At 35.1% G+C, this 21,495-nt stretch overlaps 1 pseudogene; it reads left to right on the top strand.

Moving 5' to 3' along the window:
* The first annotated feature begins 5,229 nt into the window (after positions 1-5,229).
* On the top strand, positions 5,230-6,155 carry LOC101401958 (olfactory receptor 5B12-like; annotated as a pseudogene).
* Positions 6,156-21,495: the final 15,340 nt, after the last annotated feature.

The raw sequence follows: 21,495 nt of genomic DNA, 5'->3' as shown, positions 1-21,495 counted from the left end.
ACAGTACAGTTTTGTTTTCCTAAATATATTATACATGTAAAATTTATACATGAAAATTCGTGAGTCAATTGTGATAATTTGAATGATATTTTGAGTATAAATAAACTGTTCAATCAGTCATCCAATAAAGAGATTGATCACGCCCTCAAAAAAAAAAAAATTCCTGAGAATGAGAAAACATTCTGTCCAGCCAATATAAAGTAGATTTCTCTTCTCTCTCATTTTTCTATGTATACTTACATGCTTATTTTATACATAATTATATATATGGAATTTTGTTCTACATATAACCACATGCTTCTTATTACATTTCCTTGTTCAGTGTTTATCTTCTCCATTAGCCTTAAGCAACATAAGTGCAAGAATGTTTATTTTGCATGAGTCTGTATTCCTGTGGTTCATTATTATGGCTGAAACACATTTGAGATCAATAAACAGTTAAATGAATTGATATTTCTTATAAACGGAACAAATATTTAAGGTGAATCAAGGGAAGCACTAATTCTTGGGGTCCACTTGTTTAATGACAGAACCCTGTCTCTGTTCCCCAATATTCGTGTAAAATTGCAGCCCTTAGGTAAAGCTGTGGCTCGATTTGTGCATTATCAATGAGAATTACTGAAAGTAATGTAAATATCTCCATGATCTCCCTCAACAAGCAGAGCTAGATTTCCTTAGACACTTTAATCACTTGTTCCCAAGTTAGTTGAGATAAAGAGTTTTGTTACCCTCATAGGGTATTCGTCCCCTGAGAGTTCCATAACTGTACAACTGCCTCCTGGATCCCATTATTTAACCTTTCTAAACCCCACATGACTCCATTTGGCCTCGTATTAGAGGGTACAGCACAAACACCAGATTACTCTGGCCATTCATTTATGTTGTTAATAGTTGTGTAGTAACAGCAAGACCTTGTCCCAAACTGTGATGTTACTAAGACCATGCAACAATGTCCAGGGAAAACAATCCCAAATAATAGTGATATTAATTGTGATTATGATGATCACCCCTTACCAAGCATAAGACATTTTAGAGATTTTTAAAATTTTCTTATCATACCAACAGTCATCAGGGAGAATGTTGCTGGGGCTACTTTTTTATTATGTCCATTTTGTAGATGAAGATATCAAAGCTCAAATAGTTTAAGTGACTTATCTAGAATAATGAGCAGCATATCCAGGACAAGAATTCTTGTTAGCTGATTCTAAGACCAATGGCATTTTTTTTTCTTCAATTTCTCCCTGCCTCTAGAGAACTTTAAACCTGTTGGCCAAACACTAAAGAAGAACATCCCAATAAGTTGTTTACTTTCTTTCACCCACTGAATTTCTGATTTGAGATGCACTCACATAAGATGGTGCTGGACTTGCATGTTGTATTGTTTGGGAGTAAGGTAAGCTTACAAATTTACTAGGTCAAACCTACTGTCTGCATAAATTTGCATGGATGGAGGTAATCAGGAAAATGCATCAAGGAAGTGATTTCTTCTTTGATTTATTCAGAGCTTGGACTTGAATTTTTTGAATATTTCCTGTATCTTTTTTATAAACCAGAGGTAATATGTCTAAACACTTTAGAGATCCTATTGGAACATATATATTTATCATGTAACATAGAGAAAAGGACAAGAAGACATTGAGTCTCAGCTTTACTAAGTGTAAGCTTGTATAACTTTGAAGAAGTTATTTAAACTATTTCATCTACAGTTTGCTCTTTTGGGGAATGTGATAATGATAGTTATCTTGACTATCAAGTTTAACTTTATTTTTCCTCCAGGAAGATGTTGTATGTAAATTTAAGATTTCACATGTGGAAAAGAAAGTTGCCAAAAAATTTTGAAATGATTCCTAGCACAATGCTGTTTTTGTTTTTTTCCCAGAATTTGAGAAATCTGTATCAGTGTTATTGATTCAAGTGAGCAGTTTTTTACAGAATCAAGAGGGTATCCTAGTCACTCTGCTCTGATAAGTGGCCCTCATTCCACTAATAGAAGGAGTGAACTATGCTCAGAATCTCCATGCTTCTGTCATTACCCTCTCCTGTCTAATCTCCTTTCCAACCCCTATCCTCACCTTGAGACCCAGAGAACTAATCTCATTATTATATTTATCGTTATGTCACTCACCATGAAGCTGACAATTGTCATATCTGCCCTGAGCTCCTACAAAATTATGTCCATACATCTCTGTATATCCCCTTTACTAATCCCAACTTACACTCCTACCCAATTCCTGGAATCATTCCACACCAGAATTTATATTCAGTCATCAACATGACTCAATATTCACTTAACCTCTCCTCTGCAAGTCTCTTTTACCTACTTGGTCTAACTGAAATCTGTCTGAGTCCTGGGACAGGGCTTCCTTTGTATCCACCTCAAGTGGTAGAAATTTTCTCTCTCATGTGCTACTTACCATTGAATCTCTTCATTTTTTTGACCTGGTAACAAAAGAGTATTCTGATTTTTGTCTAAATTCTTCCTTTGGTGGTATTATTTATTCTTGTGGATTTAATATGTTATATGTATATTGAACCATTAGAAATTACCAACATAGTTCAAGTTAATATAATCTGTTGCAACCAGTCCTCTCCTCTAAACTCCAGATCATATATCCAATTATCTATGCAACACTTCTACTTGGATGGCCAAAAGGGATCTCAAACTCAATGAAATGATCTCTTTTCCCCCTTTTCCCAAACATCTGCTTCTTTTACATGATTCCATGTATTGCTATACAAAAACTGGAGTCAGCATTGTCCCCTCTTTTTCTCTCATGCCCTTTTTTCAATACATCAGGAAATATAGTCAGCTCTACTTTTGAAATATATCCAAAAGTGGGTAATTTCTCATTATCTCTCTCATCACCATCTTGGTCCAAGCAATCATCATTTTTACCTAGAATATTATAATGGCTTCCTAATTTTTTAGCACCTTTCATCCTTACTCTGCTAAATTCAATTATCAACAGATTTACTAGAGTGATTCTTTAAAAAAAAAAAATCAAGTTATGTCACCTTTTTGTCTAAATTCTGTAGTGCTTTCCAATCTTTCTCAGAATAAAAGCCTAACAACTTAAAGTAGTGTATGAGGTCATTACAGCTTTGCCTTGCTGTACCTCTCTGACCTAAATTTCCTTCCCTCTGCAGCCTTATTGGGTTTCTTGCTGTCCCTAGAACCATCTTGACAGGTTCAAACCTCAGCACCACACATTTTCTATTCCCTCTGCCTAGAATGCTCTTTCCCCAAATATAATCAAGGTCTACTTCCCTGCTTCCTTCAGGTTCTTGCTCAAAAGTCTCATTTTATGGATAAGGATGTCCCAGATCACCATATTAAAATGATACTCACCTATTTCTAACTTTACTTACCCCCACTCAGCTTTTTAAAAATTTTCCATTCATACTACATATTTTCCCTAGTCATTTTATTTTATATCTACCTTCTTTTTCAAAATAGAAATTGCTGGGTTTTTTCCAGTGTATATGGCAGTGTCATGCTTATAGTAGCTGCTCAACAAACATTATTGAAAAAAATGTACCACTGTATCAAATATCTAATTGCTGCAGTAGGAATTAATCTCTTAAAGATTTTTAGTCTCTAAACTATTTAGTTAAAATTTTAGCATGGATACAATTTTCAAACTCCATTTTGGAAAGATTCTTGATTTAGAAAAGTAAGTGGAAATTCTGTAATAAGATTTTATGAAGGTTTCAAAAAGTGCGCTTATATAGTTCATTGCATCAATGATAATGTTTCAAAATTTGTATTGTTCTTACCTGTAATGGTTGCAGCCAAGTGTTTTCAGGTTCTGAGAAGAAAGTATAATGAGACAAAAGAAAAACTCACTTACACTTTGAATTTCCCAAGAATGGATACGTTTGTTGAATATTTGTTAAGTTCCAGATGGCATTATTATCCCCATTACATAGAAGGGAAAACTAAGCCTGGACACATTAGTTAATACTCAAAGTGACTCAGAGAATAAATGGAGTATTACTGTCACAACTGGAATGGCCACTCATATAAATAGAGAGAAATCTTGTGTGAAAAATTGGAGAAGGGTGTATGAAAGATAGTAAAGTAGAAGAGTTTGAGAGGAAAGCAAATGGCATGAGTGATGTTATCAACTCTTTGATTTTACTCTTATCTAGAACCTCTATCTTATATTATCCACCCCTTCAATACCAGATAAATCAAGTCTTTGGTCCAGATCATAATATCAAACAACTTACATTGTTCTAGTTTGAATTATCAGCTCAGTTTGATAACTGATGGCTCAGTGATGTTGCTGATTACCCAAAGTTCATCCATTTTGCACATGGTGGGGTGGGGTTTGTATCCTTTTACCATGGCTTTAACATGGATCCAGATCAAGGACAGCAGAATGCAAAATTTAAAAACTGTAGGGGCCGGCCCGGTGGCATAGAGGTTAAGTACACGCGCTCTGCTTTGGTGGCCCAGGGTTCGCAGGTTCGGATCCCGGGTGTGCACCGATGCACCGCTTGTCAAGCCATGCTGTAGCAGGCATCCCATATAAAGTAGAGGAAGATGGGCATCCTCACACACAAAAAAGTTAAAAACTGTATTAATGCAATGAAAATTAAAAACTTTTCTAGATTATTTTATTCCTTGTATGAATTTCTACTGTTTCCCACTACGTGGTGAATTACACATTCTGTGTACTGTACTGTACTGAGATCATTTTGGGCCAAGGACATATTTTATTTAATTATATTTTACTGTCATATAACACTGTTCTTCACACAATGGAAAATACAAAAACAAGTCAGTTGAAATAAAATTAACTCAATTTCACATTAATTTTACTAAGACATTTTAATATAAAGGATAATTTGTGATTGTTTTCTAATCTTTGAATTGGGAGTCTGAGCTGTTCCAGTTAGCAACTAATCTGATGATCTTGCATACATCCTTTATTTTTTTCTCTTTACCTTAATTCAGTCTTCTACGAAGTTAGGAGATTGGGGTGCATTATCTCCAATTCCTTTTATCTGAGATGTTCTATGATCTATCAATAATTTAAAATTGCATTTAGTTTCATGGTCATGCTTTAGATCTAGAGACTGCTGGAAGCAAGTTATTGCAATACTGAAATAAGGCAAAGAGTGATCATGCTGATGGATTTCAGCAGAGGCTCCCCTCCATTTATCATTCTGATTCTATTTTCTTATTGCTACAGGACAGCCACATATTCCCAATTGATCCCCATGGAGAACAGTACAGAGGTGACTGAGTTCTTGTAGGGTTAACCAATGACCTGGAACTCCAGATCCCACTCTTCATAATCTTCTCTTTCATCTACCTCATCACTCTGGTTGTGAACCTGGGGATGATCAAGTTGATCCTGTTGGAGTCTTGTCTCCACACTCCCATGTACTTTTTCCTCAGTAGCCTCTCTCTGGTGGACTTTGGTTATTCCTCAGTTGCCACTCCCAAGATGGTGGCAGGATTCCTCACAGGAGACAAAATTATCCCCTACAATGCTTGTGTCACCTAGTTTTTCTTCTTTGTAGCCTTTATCACTGTAGAAAGTTTCCTCTTGGCCTCAATGGCCTATGATCATGATGCAGCAGGGTGTAAACCCCTGCATTACACCACCACCATGACCACAATTGTGTGTGTATGTCTGATCATAGGCTTCTACTTCTGTCGTTTCCTGAATGCCTCTATCCACAGTGGGAACACTTTCAGGCTTTTCTTTTGTAGGTCCAATGTGGTTGATCACGTTTTCTGTCATGCTCCTCCTCTTCTGACTCTCTCATGCTCAGATAACTACATCAATGAGATGATTATTTTTTTTGTGATGGGTTTCAATGACCTCTTTTATGTCCTGGTCATCTTGATCTCTTACCTGTTTATATTTATCACCATCCTGAGGATGCACTCATCTGAAGGACGCCAGAAGGCATTTTTCACCTGTGCTTCCCACCTCACTGCCGTCTCCATCTTCTATGAGACAGTCATCTTCATGTACTTACAGCCCAGCTCCAGCCATTCCATGAACACAGATAAAAAAGCCTCTGTGTTCTATAATACGGTCATCCCCATGTTGAATCTGCTGGTCTACCACCTGAGGAAGAAAGACTACAAGGGTGCCTTTGAAAAGGCTGTGGGTAAGACAAGTCTTCTATAAGACTCACATTTGTATTACATAGAATGTACAATAAGGCAGTTTCGTCCATCTCAAATCTATCTAGGGAAAATATTTCCCTGTCTATCCTCCAAATTTCTAACTTGTGTGGTATTTTCCTCAGCTATTGATTAATTCTACAAACCAAACATCTTAAAAAATATGACACCTAGGGATAATAGGTTAAGAGGAATCATTCATGACTATGGAATTCTTATTTAAAATATTTTTTAATAAACATGTTCATGACACTCCCGTGTGAATACGTACACTCTCATATACATATAAGTGTATTCACACACTATATCACTCATGAGAAACTCATGAAACCCACACACCTATAGAAGGAGAAATTAGTTCAAGACATACATGAGCTAGGTATATTGTTATAGTAGAACTTAAAACAATTATCTTGGTGATTGAGAAGACATTCTTAATATAAATATTTGACTTAAAGGAAATATATATATACATATATATATATGTATGTATATGTATATACACACACACACAAACTAGCATATATGTTTTGGTTTTTAAAAATTAGATTTCCTTTATGTTGTCCCTGTCTGGTTTTGGTATCAGGGTAATGTTGGCTTCATAGAATGAGTTAGGGAGCTTCCCTTCCTCTTCAATTTTTTGGAAGAGTTTGAGAAGGATAGGTATTAAGTCTTCTTTGAATGGTTGGTAGAATTCACCAGGGAAGCCATTTGGTCCTGGAGTTTTATTTTTGGAGAGGTTTTTGACTATTGTTTCAATATTATTGAGTTCAATATTTATTGATACTATTTTGGAAGGTTGTATGATTCTAAGAATTTGTCCATTTCTTCTAGATTATCCAATTTGTTGACATATAGCTTTTTCTAATGTTCTGTTGTAGTCTTTTGTATTTCTGAGGCGTCCATTGTAATATCTCCTCTTTCATTTCTGATCTTACTTATTCGAGCCTTCTCTCTTTTTTTCTTGGTGAGTCTAGCTAAAGGTTTGTCAATTTTGTTTATCTTTTCAAAGAACCAGCTCTTGGTTTTATTATTTTTTTCTATTATTGTTTTAGTCTCTATTTCATTTATTTCTGCTCTGATTTTTATGATTTCCCTTCTTCTATTGATTTTGGGCTTTTTTTTTTTTCTTCTTTTTCCAGTTCCTTTAGGTTCACTGTTAGATTGTTTACTTGAGATTTTTCTTGTTTGTTGAGATAGGCATTGCTATAAACTTCCTTCTTGGAAGCACTTAAGCCAACATTACCATGATCCAAAACCAGACAAGGAAAAAACAAAAAAAAGAAAATTATAGGCCAATATCACTGATGAACATCGATGCAAAAACCCCCAACAAAATACTAACAAAGTGCATACAAGAATATATTAAAAAGATTATACACCGTGATCAGGTGAGATTTATTCCGGGGATATAGGGATGGTTCAACATTTGCAAATTAATCAACGTGATACACTACATTAATAAAATGAAGAATAAAAATCACGTTATTGGGGCCGGCCCGGTGGCACAAGCAGTCAAGTGCATGTGCTCTGCTGCAATGGCCCGGGGTTCGCCGGTTCGGATCCCGGGCGCACACTGACGTACCGCTTGTCAGGCCATGCTGTGGCGGCGCCCCATATAAAGTGGAGGAAGATGGGCACGGATGTTAGCCCAGGGCAGGTCTTCCTCAGCAAAAAAAGAGGAGGATTGGCAGATGTTAGCACAAGGCTGATCTCCTCACACACACACACAAAAAATCACGTTATCATCTCAGTGGATACAGAGAAAGCATTTGACAAGATACAGCATCCATTTATGATAAAAATGCTGAATAAAATGGGTAGAGAAGGAAAGTACCTCAACATAATAAAGGCCATATATGACAAAGCCTCAGGTAATATCATCCTCAATGGTGAAAAACTGAAAGCTATCCCTCTAAGAACAGGAACCAGACAAGGATACCCACTCTCACCACTCCTATTTAATATAGTATTGAAAGTCCTAGTCAGAGCAATCAGGCAAGAAAAAGAAATAAAAGGCATCCAAATGGGAAAGGAAGAAGTGAAATTGTCACTATTTTCAGATGACATGATTTTATATATAGAAAACCGCAAAGAACCCACAAAAAACTTTTAGAAGTAATAAATGAATATGGTAAATTTGCAGGATACAAAATCAACATACAAAAATTACTTGTGTTTCTATACATTAACAACGAAGTATCAGAAAGAGAAACTAAGAATACAATCCCAATTACAATTTCAACAAAAAGAATAAAATACCTAGGAATAATCTTAACCAAAGGGGTGAAAGATCTGTATACTGAAAACTACAAAACATTGCTGAAAGAAATTGAAGAAGACACAAAGAAATGGAAAGATATTCCATGTTCTTGGATTGGAAGAATTAACATAGTTGAGACGTCCATGCTTCCTGAAGCAATCTATAGATTCAATGTAATCCCTATCAAAGTTCCAAAAACATTTTTCACAGAAATACAACAAAGAATCCTAGAATGTATATAGCAAAACAAAAGACCCAGAATAGCCAAAGGAATCCTGAGGGAAATAACAAAGCTGGAGGTATCACACTCCCTGATTTCAAAATACACTACAACGCTATAGTAACCAAAACAGCATGGTACTGGCACAAAAACAGACACACAGATCAATGGAATAGAATCAAGAGCCTGGAAATAAACACACATCAGTGGACAGCTAATTTTTGACAAGGGATCCAAGAACATACAATGGAGAAAGGAAAGTCTCTTCAACAAATGCTGCTGGGAAAACTGAATAGCCACATGCAAAAAAATGAAAGTAGACCATTATCTTACACCATACACAAAAATGAACTCAAAATGGATTAAAGACTTAAATGTAAGACCTGAAACAATGAAACGTCTAGAAGAAAACATAGGCAGTATGCTATTCGACATTGGTCTTAGCAACATATTTTCAAGCACCATGTCTGACTGGGCAAGAGAAACAATAGAAAAAATAAACAAATGGGATTACATCAAACTAAAAAGCTTCTGCACAGCAAAAGAAACTATAAAAAAAATGAACAGACAACCTAACAATTGGGAAAAGTTATTTGCAAACAAAAATATTTGCAGTCTCTTATGATCCTTTGTATTTCTGTGTTATCATTTGTAATATCTCTTGTTTCAATTATTTTATTTATTTGGGCTCTGTCTGTTTTCCTTGGTAAATTTAGCTGAAAGTTTGTCAATCTTTTTTATCTTTTTTTTTTTTTTTTTTTATTGCAGTAACATTGGTTTATAACATTGCAAAAATTTCAGGTGTACATCATTGTACTTCTATTTCTGCATGGACTACATCATGTTCACCACCAAAATACTAATTACAACCCATCACCACACACATGTACCCAATTATCCCTTTCACCCTCCACCCTCCCCCCTTCCCCTCTGGTAACCACCAATCCAATCTCTGTCCCTATGTGTTTGTTTATTGTTGTTATTATCTACTACTTAATGAAGGAAATCATACGGTATTTGGCCTTCTCCCTCTGACTTATTTCACTTTGCATTATACCCTCAATGTCCATCCATGTTGTCACAAATGGCTGGATTTCGTCGTTTCTTATGGCTGAGTAGTATTCCATTGTGTATATATACCACAGCTTCTTTATCCATTCGTCCCTTGATGGGCACTTAGGTTGCTTTTATCTTTTCAAGAAACAAATTCTTAGTTTGTTGATCTTTTTTATTTTCTAATTCTCTATTTCATTTATTTGGCTCTGCATCCTTCTGCTACCTTTTGGCTTAGTGTGTTCTTGTTTTTCTCATTCCTTGAGGAGTAAAGTTAGGTTGTTTATTTGAGATTGTTCTGTTTTCTTAATGTAGGTGTTTATTACTATAAACTTCCCTCTTAGACCTGCTTTTACTGCATCCCATATGTTTTAGTGTGCTGTGTTTCCATTTTCATTTGTTTAAAGATATTTTTTGATTTACCTTTTTAATTCCTTCTTTCTCCTATTGGCTGTTCAGGAGTGTATGGTTTAATTTCCACATATTTGGGAATTTTCCGGTTTCCTGCCTTTTTTCACTTCCAGTTGTATAACATTTTTGTCAGAAAAGATACTTAATATGATTTCAATCTTTTTGAATTTGCTGAGATGTTTTTTGTGATCTAATATATGACCTATCCTGGAGAATGTTCTGTGAGGGCTTGAGAAGTATTTGTATTCTATTGCTGCTAGATGGAATGTTCTGAATATATCTTTTAGATCCATTTGATCTAAAGTATAGTTTAAGTCCAACCTTTCCTTTTTGATTTTCTGTTGTATGATCTATCCAATGTGGAAAGCGGGGTATTGAAGTCTCCAACAGTTATTTTATTGTTGTTCATTTCTCCATTCAAATAAGTTAGTATCTTCTTAATATATTTAGGTACTCCATTGTAGGGTGATTATATATTTACAATTGTTATATTTTCTTAATAAATTGACTCCTTTATCATTACAGTCATGCACCAGGTAATGATGTTTTGGTCAAAAATGGACCACATATACAACAGTGGTCCCCTCAGATTAGTACCATATAGCCTAGGTGTGTAGTAGGCTATACCATCTAGGTTTGAGTGAGTATACTTTATGAAGTTCACACAATGACAAAATTACCTAATGATGAATTTTTCAGAATGTATCCTTGTCATTAAGCAATGCATGACAGTATACAATGACCTTCTTTGTCTTTTGTTACAGCTTTTGATTTGAATTCTATTTTATTTTATCTAATATAAGTCTAGCTACCTGTGCTCTCTTTTGGTTTCCATTTGCATTGAATATATTTTCCATCTCTCCACTTTGAGCCTACATGTGTCCTTGAAGCTGAAGTTAGTCTCTTGTAGCCAGGATATAGTTGGGTCTTGATTTTTTATGCATTTAGCCACTTTGTGCCCTTTGATTGGATACTTTAAGCCATTTACATTTAAAGTAATTATTGATAGGTAAGAACTTACTACGGCCACCTCGTTCATTGTTTTCGGGCTGTATTGTAGTCACTTTGTTCCTTTCTTCCTCTCTTACTGTCTTCCTTTGTGAATTTATGCTTTTCCATAGTGGTATACTTTTATTCCTTTCTCTTTTTCTTGTGTATATCCATTATAGATTTTGTTTTGTGGTTATCCTGCACGTAATTGAAATATCTTTTAGATATATTATTCTATTTCAAGCTAACAACTTTACTTTGAATGCATACAAAAATTCTACCCTTTTTTCCCACCCTTACCATTTTATGTTTTTGATGTCAAAATTTATATCTTTTTAAATTGTGTATCCACTAACAAATTATTGTAGCTATAGCTACTTTTAGTAATTTTATCTTTTAATATTTATGTTAGAATTAAGTGGTTAACTAACCCCCATATTATGGTTTTAGATATTCTGAATTTTACTATTCACTTACTTTTACCAATATGTTGTGTATTTTCATACATTTGCATGTTAATGGTGAGCACATTTTATTTTTAAGCTTTAAGAACTTTTATTTTAAGCTTTAAGAACTACTTTCAGTACTTCTTATAAGGCAGATCTAGTGGTGATGAACTTCCTCAGCTTTTGGAAGCTTTATCTCACCTTTATTTCTGAAGAACACCTGTTCTGGGTAAAGTATTATTGGTTGGCGGGTTTTTCTTGAATATATTATCCCATTTCCTCTTGACCTGCAAGGTTTCTGCTGAGAAATCCACTGATACAGCCTTATGGGGGTTCCCTTGTATAAGAGAAATTGTTTTTCTCTTGCTACTATTAAAATTCTCTTTTTGTCTTGATTTTAGACAGTTTTATTATAGTGTGTCTCAGAGAAGATCACTTTGAGTTAAAATTTTGGAATGATGTATTAGTTTCATGATCTTGGATGTCCAAATCTCTTACCAGGTTTAGGAGGTTATCAGTCATTATTTTTTAAAATTAATTTTCTCCTTTCTTCCTTTTTCTCCTTCTGGGACTTCAGTGCATTGTTTCTCATAATAGCATCAAACAAATCCCTTAGGCTTTCTTCATTTCTTTTCGTTCCTTTTTCATTTTCACCCATCTGACTAGACAATTTCAAATGATCTATTTTCGAACTCACTGATTCTTCATTTGGTCCAGTCTGTTGTTGAAGCTCTCTATTGATTTTTTTCAGTTCAGTTCTTGTATTTTTTAGTTCCAGAATTTCCGTTTGATTCTTTTTTGTGTTTTATATTTCTTTGTTGAATTTCACATTTTGTTCCTATATTTTTTTAAATTTATTAAATGGTTTTATCTGGGTCTCTTATAGCTCTCAAAAAAATTTAATGAAATTTGGAAAACAATACGAAATCAAAATGTTTTTCTTCTAAATTCCTTATGTTCCAATATTTTATACGTGATGCCACATAAGGAAATAAAAATGGTTATTGTTTTATGTCATTGTTTTATAAGCAGCATATAAATGATAAATCTGCTATTAAATTGAAAGAGAAAGTCATAGGGGTAAGGAAACAAAGAAAGCTAAATAGTTATGTCTAAGAAAAAATTTTGGATACGGCGACTAACATAGGACCAAGTAGTAGCAATTGAAAAGAAACCTTCAGCTTATTGAGGGAATTGCATTAACAAGAAAGGTATGAGACTTGATTTTAAAAGTCTTTGGCTGAGCATTAAAACAACTCTAGAAATTCAAAATTGCATGTGTGGAAGTAAGTTGCAAAAACTGAATATTCCTCAAAAGGATCATATTCCCCAACATGTACTTAAACTGCTTGGCATAGCCATTATCTTCACATAAAAACATTACATAAACAGCACTAGATATAGTCCCATTGTTCCAGGAAGTGGCCAGACTCTAAAAACCCCATGTTCCTAACACTGAGCAACCTTCCTCTTTTGAAATGTCCCAGAACAGTTCCCTTGAACCTTGCAGCTAACCAATACCCATCAAAGAAATCTGAAGACCAATTAGAAAGTCTCCTCATCTTCCCAAAGTCCCATCTTAATAAAAAGCTTGTGAATCCCTCTCTGTCTCAGTAATTTCCTCTTTTCACTCTATGAAATTTACTCTCTTTTATAACACCTTTGGATGACTGCTAAAACTCAAGTAATGGCAGATTGGTTATCTTGTGGAGGGAAAAGAAAACGGGCTCTGTTAATGTTGTCTGAGATTTCATTTTGTCTTTGATACTCTTCAGAAATGGTCATAGGGAATAATGGATAAGGGAAAGAAACACCTAATGAGTGGACCAGGAGCCAAGAAAAACAATGGAAAATGGAGTTCTCAGAAAGAAAAATCAGGATCTTGTAAAGAAACATCTCCCAAAGCTAACAAACAAACACAAAGATATGGAGAACAGATTGGTGGTTACCAGAGGGGAAGGTGGTGGTGGAGGGCAAAATCAATAAAGGGGTACATATGTATGGTGATACATGGAAACTAGACTTTTGGTGGTGAACACAGTGCAATCTATGCAGAAGTCGAAATATAATGATGTATACCTGAAATTTATATAATGTTATAACCAATGTGACCTTAATAGAATAAATTAAAAAATAAATAAATTTAAAAAGAAATGACGTGTTAGAAAGGCATCTGATCCACAAAAAAAAAAAAAAAAAAAGAAACACCGCCTATCACCAGGGTTGAGGAGGCCTTCCTAATGCTAACTCAGCAAGATTTCAAAACTGACCAGTGTATCTTCCATTCTTCTCTTTCATGAATGAGAACTTTTTTTTTCTAATTATCTTTACTCTGTTTCAACATTACATATTGGGTGTAAATGTAGAATGAACAAAGGTATTTTTTTTAGTTTATAAATTGTTGGATCACAAGGAACCACATTTGGACTAGATAGAGAGGAGCTTTAAACCATTTTGATATTTTGGACATTGAGCTTTTATAGTGATTAGTTGGGATTTAGGTTGTCTCCCTAGTGAAGATAAATAATATGTTCTCTGTGTGTGTGTCTGTAAGAGTTCAATGGATATTTGATGATCTTAAACATTATGATGGAAGACACTTGTCAGTTGTGAGCCAAACTATATTCGTTTTCCTCTTGGGCACATACCCACACAATGTCTCAGGTTTCATGCAATTTGTTGTGGTCATGTGATTGTATTCTTGAAAATTAAATGTAAATATAAGTTATATGTGTCACTTCCAAGTCTGGTCCATAAAATCTCCCAGGTGACCCTCGGCTTATTCTCTCATTCTTTGTCACCAGTTGGATGAAGAATCCAGGCCATATGGGATAGTGGAGCCACTAAAGAAAAGAACTTGGATTGCTGAATCACTGTATGAGTTCCCATAGAACAACCAACTAAATGATATATAAACAAGAAAAATCTCTGTGGTTAAGCCACTGGGATTTTGGAGTTTGCTTATATGGCAGCTAGTATTATTTACACCAACTAATAGAGAGATTCTCATGAGACAGTCTGGAAGTTGTTGGTAGGAAGCAGAGGTATATACGATGCGAAATACTGTCAAATGCCTACAACACAATTTAATTCCACATATTTTTATTTGTTAATCCCCACTCAGTTTCTAAAATGTAGCTAAAATGGCTAGGAGAAATAACATTAGCACATATTTTGGAGGAAAAAAATAAAAGCCCATTCCAACCAAATTTTCTGATCTAAGAAAACTTACTAAAATCCTCTGAGTTTATACTGGAGATAATAATGCCTATCTCACAGAATTGTATTACATGAATACTGAATGAGCAAGAGCTTAGCACAGTGCCTGACAGAGAATAGCTGTTCAATAAATGTATCCTTTCCCTTCTCTTCTTCTCCCTAATCCTTCTTCCTCTTCCTCATCTGTACAGTCATCCTTCTCTATCTATCCAAATGCTTGTTAAATATATATTTAATATTTTAGTATATTTATTAATTGTATATTATATTCTTAAATATTAATAAATAATATTATAGTAATAATTATGTAGTCTATGTTAATATTAATATTTATTAAATATATGTTATATTACATATATTTATTACATTTTTATTACATTATTACATATATCTAATATATACATTTACATTTACAACTGTAGCTCTGCTATTTAATTATGAACGCTTTGAGGACAAAAGTGCTGTCTCATTTAGGTCAGTATTCTCAGAATGTAGTCCAATGTTAGTCAAGTAGAACAATATAATACTCATAGAAAGTCAATGTGATTGAGAGGAACTGAGATGACTTCAATGTCTTCTGAGAGCTAGGCAGCAGTGTGTAAGCGTCTACATTATACCACCATTGTGACAACAAATGTGTTTGGTCATCTTGCCATAGACTGCCAGGTCTGTGAGGTTTCCTGACTGCCTCCATTCATACTGAATTTCACCTTAAGTCTCTTCTTTTGTATGTCCAATATGGTGCATCACTTTTTCTGAGAGAGCGAGAAGTCATGGCTCTCTCTTGCTCTCGTAAACCTATCAGGGAGCTGGTTCTTGCTTTTGTGATGAGTTTCGATATCTTTTTTGTTCTCACCTTAATCTTCTACCTTTTCAAAATTATCACCATTTTGAGTATATTCTTAGCTAAGGGATGCCAGAACACTTTTTCTACTTGTGCTTCCTATATCACTGAAGTTTCCATCTTCCATGGGACAATCATCTTCATGGACTTATGGCCAAGCTCCAGGAATTCCACGGACACGGAAAACACAAAATTGTCTCTAGAGTTAGTGTTTTGATAATGTAGGATCCACAGTAACCCAGTTGAACCCTCTTAGATCTGCTTGGCACAGTGACTTCCCTGTAAAGGCCCACATTGCACTTTGCTTCTTGAAGTGATATCTTCATTTGCTCAAAAGCGTGTTTTTTATTAAACAGTAAACATCACAAAGAGAAATGTAATAGCTTAAACATAAGAGTTCACAGTGAGCTTAAGGCATTTTGAGGTCTGCATTTAAAAATCATTACTAATGACATTTGATTTATTCGTTTGTTCTACATACATTTTCTCTATCACTTGCCAGTGTAAAGCTTCATGAAAACAGGGACACACAGAAGCCTGGGAATATGCTTGAGTTCCATTTGTGCACATTCACATGGAGTACGAAATTTGTCAGAGATAAATAAAATGTGGCTAGTATTTGATTAAAAAAAACAATTTAAAAAGTCAGTTGGGGTATCAGAATATAAACTTATGTTGAACCTTATGTGTTTATTTGATTGAAAAACTAAGTCCCAAATGCAGAAAAAAATTGTTATAGTTTTTTTTAAATGAAGGTATGTGTTTTTTTATTGGGACATTTAATGGAAAGTTACATAAGTATATCACTTATGAACTAATATTTCCATCTTGACTGAGTCATTTTTTAGAAACAGCATGTTTACATGATAATTTTCAAAAAGATAAAGTGACCAGAGTAAAAGAGAACTGGAGAGATAATAAAGCCATTTTTTCATTTAGTTATATGACTACCAACTCCTCACACTGAGTAAAAACAATGCACTGAGAATAACAAATATACACTTTTTTTCTGTCTGTAAATGCTTTGAAATGGTTATTGCCCCTCATTCATTCATACTTTAGTTGATCTGCACCTTCTATTATCACTTTCCTACTCACAACTCTACATCATTCACACTGATTTCCCTGTTATTCTTTAACAACTTCAAGCATGCTCCTACCTCAGGACCTTTGTACTTTCTGTTCCCTTTGCCTGGAATGTTCCCTCACTTCCTTCAGGTCTCTCCTTAAATGTTACCTATCACAGAGTCATGACACCCTTTACAAAATGGTCACGTCCCTCCTCATGGACTCTTCCTCCTCACCTTACTTTATTCTTCATAGTTCTTACTAACGCTCACCTATTTTTATTTGTTCACCTCTTCATCTATATCTGCTAACTAGAATATAATCTCCCTGAGAGCTGTAGTTTCACCTGCTGTGTTCACGACTCTATCTCCCACACCTATTAGAGTGTCTGGCTCAAGGTTCTCTTGTGAGATGAATGAACTAATTCAGTTGTGAGTACAACCATATCAATATGTTGAATCTTTGAACCACTGATACTTATATCAAATCACCAACAAATAATCCTTCTAAATATAATTTAGAACATTTCCAAAGACATAGCTGGTTTTCTGCTTTGCTGATTTTTTTTTCCTGAGGAAGATTCACCCCGAGCTAACATCTGCTGCCAATCTTCCTCTATTTTATACACAGGTCACTGCCACAGCATGGCTGCTGATGAGTGGTATAGGTCTGCACCTGGGAACCAAACCCAGGCCACCCAAGCAGAGCACCCAACTTAACCACTAGGCGACCTGGCTGCCCCCCTTAATATTTTTATCTACAATCTCAGTGCTTGCACTCCAACTTTTGGATGCAATGATCTTTTGGAACCCGCACCATCCAATGGGTCATCTGAAACCATCTTGTATTTTTTCCTTAGGAATTATGTCTCACTAAGTGGCAAGTAAAACGTTAAGTAAATTCTATTTAGCAAATCACAAAATGACATAAAATAAGAAACAATTAGAAGTTTAATGTCTGATTCAATTTGGAAAATTACTTCATTCATAGTGAATGTACAATTAAATCTAATGATTTTAAACATCCTAAACATGAATGTAAGTATAATCTCCATTCGATATGCTGGTATGAAATACAATAATTATAATTTGATTTTGGTGCTCCATTTAGCTGTAATAAAGCTACGCAAGGGTGTTTTCACCTTATTCTCATTCTATTTCTATACAATTAGAGTCATTCAACATCTCGTGATTTGTAAAATTGTGCTTGAATGTCTTAAGGTAGTCATGCTGATACTAGTGGGATATCAGTAAATATTCCCTTCTGCCTCTAAAGTCTATGGAAATGGTGACATTTCTCCTGCTGGAACCATTTTATTATTATTATTTTAAATATTTTAGAATGATGTAAAATTTTCAGAAATTTAGAGACAGTTCCCATTTACTCCTGACCCAATTTCCCTATTGTTAATGTCTTACTTTACCACGTACATTTGTTAAAACTAAGAAGGCAACATTGGCATTACTATTATCTAAATGTTTAGGTTTTATTTGGATTTCACTATTTTTTCCACTAATGTCCTTTTCTCTTCTAGGATACAATCCAGGGACAATGCTGAATGGATTTGTCATGGCTCCTTAATCTCCTCTGGCCTATGACAGTTTCTCAGTCTTTCCTCATTTTTCATGACTCTGACAGTTTTGAGGAGTACTAGCCAAATATTTCATAGAATGTCTTTCAATTTACATTTGCCTAATTTTTCTTTGTTATGGTTAGATGAAGGCTATGGGTTTTATGCAAAGAATAAGTTCCTTTTCATCATATTATATCAGGGGTTTATGGTAACAACATGAGTTAACACTGTGATATTAACTTCAATCACCGGCTGAGATAGTTTTACCAGGTTGTCCAGTGTGAAGGAACATTCTCCCCTGTCTATATTCTACATTTTTTAAGCAACTCACTAAGTCTAGTTGCTACTCCAGTAAATGGAGGACTAAGTTCCACCTCTTGGAGTGGAGGAACGTATATAAATAGATTATTTAGAATTCTTCTGCAGGGAAAATTTGCCTCTTCTCCACCATTTATTTATTTATTCAGTCATTTGTTTATGTAAGTATAGGCTTACATATTTATTGTACGCTTTGGATTATAATCCAATATTACCTTATTTATTTATTTTTTGTTCAAAAAGTTCCATGTTTGGGGACCGGCCTGGTGGCGCAAGTGGTGAAGTGCGCGCACTAGGCTGCGACAGCCCGGGGTTCACCTGTTCGGATCCCGGGTGTGCACTGACGCACGGCTTGTCAAGCCATGCTGTGGCGGCATCCCATATAAAGTGGAGGAAGATGGGCATGGATGTTAGCCCAGGGGCAGTCTTCCTCAGCAAAAAAAAAGAGGAGGATTGGCAGATGTTAGCTCAGGGCCGAACTTTCTCAAAAAAAAAAAAAAAAAAGTTCCGTGTTTGGAGGTTGGGAGCTCTTTCAGTTTGTCTCCTGTTTTCTTTTGACATGCCCCTTATCCTTTTATTTTTGAACACTTCTTTATGTTTGAGCATTACAAGGTGCTCAGGCTCATCTTGCATTTAGCCTGCCCCAGCTCAAGAGTCAGTTGATTCTCCAAAGAAGCTTGCTTCCATTTCAGAGAAAAATATATAGAAAATAGGATCTAGAAGCTGTGTAGGCTCATTCCTACTGGGATATTACTTCTAGGTTAGGAGACAAAAGTAGGAAATGTATATATGTATGCTACCCCATGTACACATGAATATTTATGCTTATTTCTAAGTCTATCCATCTATATCTATACTAAGCTGAATATGAATTTATACTGACGTCTCTGACTATAATTCAGTTCTTTCCAGCCTTTCCCATTTACTTATCTGTAACTTCTTTCCCTCTCTATTCCTAGTTTGTTGGTAGTTTTTGTCATAAATGGATATTAGATTTTGTCAAATGCTTTTTCTGCAACAATTGATACGATCATGTCATTTTTCTTTACTAGCGCATTGATATAGTAGATTACATTGATTGATTTTCAAATGCTGGATCAGCCTTACATACCTGGAATAAATATCACTTAGTCATGGCATATAATTTTTTTTATACATTGCTGGATTTGGTTTGGTAATATTTTGTTGAGGATTTTTGCATCTATGTTCTGGAGAAATATTGGTCAGTAGCTTTCCTTAGTTGTAATGTATTTATCTGATGGTAGAATAAGGGTACTTTTTATACTTTAGCTTTTTTTTGTCATTTTCTAGTAAAAGAAACCTTTATAAATTTGTATTTAAATATAGTTGAATTAGGAAACTTGAGAACTGATTCAAATATGTTCCTCCTTCATAACTTTTATTTTTATTATCTTTCCCAGCCATTTGAGTTTGAACGGCTCTGCTAGAACAAAGTTGATACAAAGCCATGGTTAGTGAGTAATTAGGCCAAGATAACACGAGTAAGGAGAGATCAAAAGCATGTCTGTCTTCCCCATATTTAAGATATAAAATCTATGGCTTAAGATTCTTGATGCTTGGCATGTTGTATCAAGGAATCTAGTCAAGGCCCATTTGGGAGTTAAAGGATGAAACAAGACAAGTCAGGACATACAGCAAGTGTGGTAGTAGCAAACTGCTTTTCCTGATAAGGTTCCCTCCACCAACACCATCCCTGCCTGTCACATAGATGTGGGTGGTATGTGGAGGAAAGAGATGCTCTTGGATATACACAATAGAAACCAATTCTGGCTAACTTAAGCTGAAAAGGGATTTACTGGAAGAAAAATGGTGTGCTCACAGAACCAAGGAGAATATTGGATAATTAGGCTAAGAAAATCAGTGTTAAAGAAAGGAAGCCAGAAAGCAGGAATCACAGACAAGATAAATCCCTGGAATAGTTTTGTTAAGACAATTCCTCTGGCACATTCATTACTTCCGCCTCTGGACACTACTGTCTTTGGCCACCATTATCACAACTGTTGGACCCTTGCTAATGTCACACACCACAACACCCACTGTAACTAAATTCTAACTATGCTGTCTTCTGTATGGTATTCATTGCATCTCTTTGATTTAGATAAGTTTTTTTGCTGTTGGCTGAGCTGTAAGCATGGTAAGCATAATAACAATAATAGTAGCTTTCCTTTGTATAGCTTCCTTGTATGCTGACACTATTCTTAGTGCTTTACATGTCTTATCTCATTTAATCCACACAACAGCTCCATGAATGGGTACTATTATTATTCTCATTCTACCTATGAGGAAACTGAGGCTTAGAGACATTAAAAAACTTGTTCAAGTTCAAGGAAGTTTTGGACAGAACTAGGATTTGCACTTGTCTCATCCTCTAGAGTCTTCTCTAGAGTGCCTCTTGAACATAGCACTGTACACATTTCCACAAACTTTTACGTAGTAGGTAATTATCAAAAATAGGAAGGGTTTGGGTAAAAGACATCTAGAAAAATGTCATATGTCATCTCCTGGTGACCATGTTATAGTTTCTACATAGAAATATATCTGGAATTTTTTTTTGGTGAGTCCCAAGGTTGTTCAGCTTTGTCTGTAACTCAGTGGGCAAACCAAATATGCTACATATGAATCTTTGCTTCCAAATTTGCTTTGTCAGCTGAAGCATCTCGTATTTTGATTCTCTTCTGTCTTATTTCTCAGTTTGTTAACTGTTAACACACACCCCAACCTCACAACCATGTGATAGGGTGTTTGGAATTAACTCATGGTAACTTCTAAGGGCCCATAAGGGATTTCTTTTAGAGATAATGGACACTCTCAGAAATGAATGGAGACTCTTCCACAAAAAATTAAGAGTCTGTAATTGTTTTTTATAGTTTTATGAGAGTTTACTACGTACCAGGCTGTGTTTTATTAATTTTAGCTTA

This window comes from Ceratotherium simum, chromosome 34 (genome assembly GCF_057802395.1).
Source record: "Ceratotherium simum simum isolate JZ-2026a chromosome 34, ASM5780239v1, whole genome shotgun sequence".
Taxonomy (NCBI): domain Eukaryota; kingdom Metazoa; phylum Chordata; class Mammalia; order Perissodactyla; family Rhinocerotidae; genus Ceratotherium; species Ceratotherium simum.
Note: the sequence above shows the minus strand (reverse complement) of the source record. Positions and strands in the feature narration are given on the sequence as shown.